Source organism: Pagrus major, chromosome 12 (genome assembly GCF_040436345.1).
Source record: "Pagrus major chromosome 12, Pma_NU_1.0".
Classification (NCBI taxonomy): Eukaryota; Metazoa; Chordata; class Actinopteri; order Spariformes; family Sparidae; genus Pagrus; species Pagrus major.
Window position 1 is genome coordinate 240,325 of NC_133226.1, and position 5,957 is coordinate 246,281.

At 43.1% G+C, this 5,957-nt stretch overlaps 1 long non-coding RNA gene and 1 pseudogene across 1 annotated transcript; both read left to right on the forward strand.

Annotated features, from left to right (window-relative positions):
- The first annotated feature begins 517 nt into the window (after positions 1 to 517).
- On the forward strand, positions 518 to 1,748 carry LOC141005539 (uncharacterized). The gene is made up of 2 exons (XR_012179877.1): positions 518 to 641; positions 1,454 to 1,748. It is a non-coding gene; the product is annotated as an uncharacterized lncRNA (long non-coding RNA).
- A 450-nt stretch (positions 1,749 to 2,198) lies between these two features.
- LOC141006183 (GTPase IMAP family member 7-like) lies at positions 2,199 to 5,671 on the forward strand (annotated as a pseudogene).
- Positions 5,672 to 5,957: the final 286 nt, after the last annotated feature.

Below are 5,957 nucleotides of genomic sequence, written 5' to 3' on the forward strand. Positions count from 1 at the left end.
GAGAAGTTGTTTTTTTTTCAGTCATCTTTAATGGATTCTCTGATAGTGAACGCCACTTCTGTCACATCAGTGTAGGTCACCCGGGTAGTTGGCATAATGCAAGAGCATTTAGGAACACAGCTGTCCCGAGGCTCCTAGAAGAGGATCCCCAGGCCCTGGTCCCAGACAGCATGCACATAATTGGTGATTCTGCCTACCCTCTGTCACCATGTCTAATGAATTCTAATGGACACCTAACTGCTTCAACAGGAAGCTCAATGCAGCTCGTGTTGTGACTGAGCATGTTTTGGTTTTCTCGAAACCAAGTGTAGTGGTATGAGGCATCACTGCCATATCAAACTTAGTTTTGCTGCACCACCGCCCCTCTGGCTTATTAGCCAATCGTTGCTCATACAGAGGGGATAAAAGTAGGCCATGTTCCTCCTCCTGACCTCTCGCTTCCTGCCTCTTCGGCCCGTCCACTTCAGGGTCGTGGTACTCGCCGCTAGCATTTGAGCACAGGTAGGCGCACGTTGCCATGCTGTTTGTGTACATTAGTCCGTGTTTCATGTAAATCAAACCGTGATTCTTTAATAGATCCGGCGTCTCCACTGCGGTCAGGCGATCATTAAGAGTGTTTACTGCTGCTAACCAGAGCATTGGTGAGTTACGACGTACTTCTATTTATTGCTGTAGTCAGGTGCTAAGCTCCCCTTCCGCTCCTCTCCCTCTAACAGTCTGCTGGTCGTGTGCTGCATGGTGGCTGTCTTCCCCCGCTGTGTGATTCTCTTCACCCCTCTCCCTCTTTGGATGGGACGCCAATACACCCGGACTGATAACCGGAGTTATGGATGCTAAAGCTAATTAAGCTATGTAAGCGCTGCTGCTCAATCACGGCTACTTGGCCACTGCTACGTCACTACCGCTGCTTCGCCGCTGTTCCGCCAGTGCACTGTTGTTGCCGCTGCACTGACGGCTGGGACTGGGTCCGGTTGGCCGCCTTTGGTCAGGTGTGTGTGTGTGTGTGTGTGTGTGTGTGTCTGTGTGTGTGTCTGTGTGTGTGTCTGTGTGTGTGCCTGCCTGCCTGCCTGCCTGCCTGCCTGCCTGCCAAGGTTTGGTGGTGTTTATTTTTTTATCTTCTGTTTAATGGTTGAATTTCTTTTGGTAGTGTTTTTGTTGGGGTAATTTGTTTATTTTGGGAGTTTATTGTAATTAAAGTTTTTCTTGTTTGGAAGGGGAATTTCCCAGCACATGTTTTAGCCCTCCTTTATTTGTTAAACCCAATTAGTTATGGTTAATCATTGAGTTGATCTCTGGCCAGAGACTCTTGATTTCTTGTCTGGGTTGGTTGATTTATGACTAATTCAATATTTTTCAGTTTAATAATTATCTATAGTTTGTTGGCACAAATTATAAAATATTGTTTGTTTTTCTTTAATTGTGGGCCCTCATTGTGTTTCTCCTCTTCCCCTAGTGCTGAAGGCCGACGGTGTTGGTGGTGGTGGCTCCCCTGGGTGGTGGTGATCCCTTGTGTGTTGTGTGATCCCCGTTCAAGATTCTTTGTTGCACGTCTCCTTTTTGCTGTGAGTGGGGTGTTCTCCTTTTTCCTTTTGGATGTCACCTCCCCTGTCACAACCCCTCCTCCAGCCGGTAAGCCTCAGCCTGTATCCCCCCCTTTTCGCCAGTTGGGCTCCCTTCTCCTTTTTTCTGTTTACAGTGCCAAACCTTGTGTTTTTAAACAATAAAATTTTGTATATGTGATCATTGAACTCCGTCTCCTGCCCTCCCTGAGTGAACGAACCTGAGTGTCCTTTTGTTGTAGGTAATAATTGACCTTTAGTACGGGTCCTTGGGCCCTAACCCAAGGTGTTGGTATTTGGTACATAACATAGTAATAACCCTCGTGTTGCCACACAAGTTTAGGAGTCTGTACATGAAGGAAGTAGCTTATTAGTTCAGCAGTCACTACATGTTGAATCCTACACAGCATCTGTTTGGATCCAGGTGACCAGAAGGATGAAGAGGAGCAGGGCCTTCTAAATCAACACGATGACAACCTTGAAGATCCACATCCAACACAGCCCAACAACCAAGATGCACATCATCACAGACATGATTTGTGTCCACATTTAGAGATCAGATGTCTTCACACTCATCCCCTTATCAGTTGATTTTTTTTCCTCCTTTCTTTACATTTGTTTTGTGAGCTGGTGTGCACCATGCCACAGGGTGATGTGAGGCATTTAAGGTAAAATGGCAAGCTCATTATTGAAATCAACGTACAACCTGGTAAAATCTGTCAAGGTCTAATGCATTACTTCTATATTTAATACTTTTTGAAGGAAGTGCCTCTACATCAAGACTTCTGCTGTGCCTCCAAGTGGCAGCTCATGGTAACTGGGTGGTCAGAACCCAGGCAAAATCAGCAGACAATCTGGGAGTCTCAGTGTTCCCCCAGAGGCAGTCATTTCTCATTTGTAAATTAACTAGCCAACCACTGTTCTTCTTTCTCATCTCATTATCTACCGCTTTTTCCGTGAGGGTCACGGGGATGTTACCGCTTTATCCCCTTTCAGGGGGTTGCCCCTGGATGAGTCGCCAGCTCATCACAGGGCCCTTTCTACCCACTGAGCTACAGCCGCCCCTTCTTGTGGTGTTTCAGTTTCTTAATGTCATGTAGCCTATGTTGTTTCAAAGCCCCTTCTTCTCTCCTTCCGCCTCCTCCACCCAGTTAATTCTGGTAGCACCAGTGACTCAATTGCAGCAGTCCCGCGCTCAGCATGCAACTTGTATGTGTCATGGAATGATGTTCAGCTGTTGCCCTTTGTTTTGTCTGCTAGTTGGTGCTGCAGTTAAGGGACCAGGCTGTTGATCTGAGGTATGACATGGCTGTTCTGCACTTAAAGTCTGTTCAGTGTCTTGTGGTCGACTGGGGAACAGAAGTGTGGAGATTACTGTGCCTGGTGGTGCACTCACCACTCTGGAGCTGCCCACTATTTCATCCATTTGCTGTAAAATGAAAAAAGAATTTGTCAGAATCAGATGGGTACAAAGTGGTATTTTCAGTGTTGAAACTGAAGCACTATAGTTAAATTATGGGTGGTAAAATACTGAAGAAAGACATCAATAGTCTTCATGAAGTTCTACTAAAATCTAAGATGTCTATACAGAACAAGCACTTACTGAGTAGTATTCCCAGGTTATCTTGCCCTTCCTATCCTGTCTTCCGTGACCAGATTTTTGCCTAGTTTTACCTAGTTTTTTTTTTCTTATCTTTTTCATTTGTAAATGCGTATCCTTTTGTTAGTAATGTTCCAGTTTTTTATGAAATGCAATTTTGTTCCTGTCATACAAATGGATGTATGACTTGGTCAGCTTGAGTAGTAGTAAAGTAGTCCTGTGATTGAATTCTGTGAAAACATTTGAAATACTGTTAAACACTGATTTATTCAAATCCTTAGATAACAAACTAACAGTCACTGTACCTGTCTGGGATTCTTGGCCCTTTCTGGATGAGAGGATGGCAATGGGACCAAGTTGACTGAAGAGGATGGCTGCTAAGGTAATATGGTAGATGGACTTGCATTTCTATAGCGCTTTTCCAGTCTATAGACCGCTCACAGCGCTTTACAACACTTGTCACATTCACCTATTCACACACACATTCAGAAATGCAAGGTGCTAACTGCTTATCAGGAGCAATTTGGCGTTCGGTATCTTGCTCAAGGACACTTCATGCAGCTGGGGGAGCTGGAGATTCGAACCAGTGGCCTTCCAATTACTAGACGACCCGCTCTACCTCCTGAGCACCAGTTACAGCTGCCCCACCCCACATAAATATGTTAATTTCAGGAGTAGAGCACCTGGTAAATGTAGCTGGCTGGGTGAAAACCTGAGTGCAGGTGGTAGAAGCCATTGGCTGAGTGTTTTTCTGAGTGTGACCTGCAGCTCTGACTTCCATTTAACAATTTAATTTAAGGATACTTGAATTACACTTTTTTTTTTTTTTTACTCACCAGTTGACAGTCTTTGAGCAGTGTCTTTGCTCATATGCAGTTTTACTATGCCTTGGTTGTCTTTCAGGGCAACTGCAATATTATCCATTGTTGCTGATTAAAACCAGGTTCTGCAGGTGCTTTATATGCCCAACTGCACAACAACCCCCCACCTGCTTGACATTGAGCAGATCTCTTGTGTGGGAGCCCATTACACCTGACAACAGATTGTGCCCATGCTGTTGTGTGATTTGTAGATTTTGCTGAGGTTGCTGTCAAGAATGTATTTCTCATGCTCGAAATGCAATTTTAAAATGTTCTTAATTAGTTACAGTAAAGTAAAACATTAAGATCTCTCTATAACCCTTCAGAGCACTTTTGGATTGCCTTGTATATGAACTATGCTATATGAATAAACTTGCCCTGCCTAGAATATTCATTAAATTCACTTTCCTGAACTGATCATTGACTGGGTATGAATAATTTTCCTTGGCTACTTTGCACATAAATTCCACTGTATTAAACATGTTATTGAGAATATGAAATGTGGTTTATGACATTTAGGTTTCAAACACACACATGGAACTAATGGAAAAGTAAATTTGTACCAATGAAATGAGGATACCCTTGACATTCAAGGTTTTGAGGTGATACAAAGTGGATTTACATAGGTTACACAAAGCATCAGTTATGATTCCAAGACATAAGTTTCCTTCGGTCATATACATAGTAATGTATAAATACAAATAAGAGTTCATTTGCAAAAACGGATAAAAGACATTCTTAAAAAAAACACCAGTTTGATTGATATTCTCTCAAGTGCATTATACTTAAAAAGATTTTTTTTTTTCAGGTTCCCCACTGCGGATTGCGATGATTGGGAAAACTGGAGTGAGAAGGAGTGCAATTGGTAACACTATTATGGGGAGAAAGGTTTTCTATTCTTCAGCAAGTGCGCAGTCTATGAGAAAGAGTGAGATCCACGTGATCGATACACTGGGATTCTGGATACGTCTAAAAGTGCTGAAAGCGTAAAGAAAGAGATTGCAAAATGCATCCAGGTGTCCTCTCCTGGCCCTTACGCCTTCCTGCTGGTCATCCAGATTGGCAGGTTCACCAAAGAAGAGGAAAACTGCGTCCAAGCCCTGGAGAAAATCTTCAGACCTGAGTGATCATTTTGTTCATGCGTGGTGATGAGCTTCAGGGCAGAAGCATTCGGCAGTATGTGCTAACAGGCCACCCAAAACTACGAGAGGTGACAACAACAGGTGCACTAACTGGTGCCATGTCTTCAATAACAAGAGAAGGAAGAACAGATCTCAAGTGATTGAGCTGATCAAAAAGATTGATGAGATGGTGGCAGCAAATGGAGGAAGGCACTTCAGTGAGGAAATGTATGAGGAGGCTGGGCACTGGGCGGTGATGGGGAGGTGGAGGTCATGTGCAAAAGCACAGCATGAATGAACTAGAGGCGGGAGATAATCATATTTAAAAAGCAATATGCTAGGCTAACAATGAAGGTGTGTCACTGTACTAATGGATAGATTTGTCTGGCTGATGTGAGCAGCTGATATCAACTGACAGCCCCAAATAATGACTGCAATTATGAGTGAGCATGAGTGAGAGGTGAATGAAAGGATGGTATGAGAATTAAACGAAGGACTAAGCATGCAAAAGAGTAGTTTCCTTGAAATCCGTTCAGTAGTTTTTGTGTAATCCTGCAGACAAACCAACAAATCAACCAGAACACCACGGACACAAATGAAAACATAACCTCCTTGGCAGAGGTAATTATGTATTTCAGAATTAGTACTATTCATACAATTTAGAATGGGTGAAAAATATCTGATTCAACCAACCAAACTGCAATATTTGGTACCCATACCAAAAACAACATTAATACACACACACACACACACATATTCTGTATAGTCTTGTTATGAAAGTCCACATATATTTGACAATACATGCAGATGATTATAT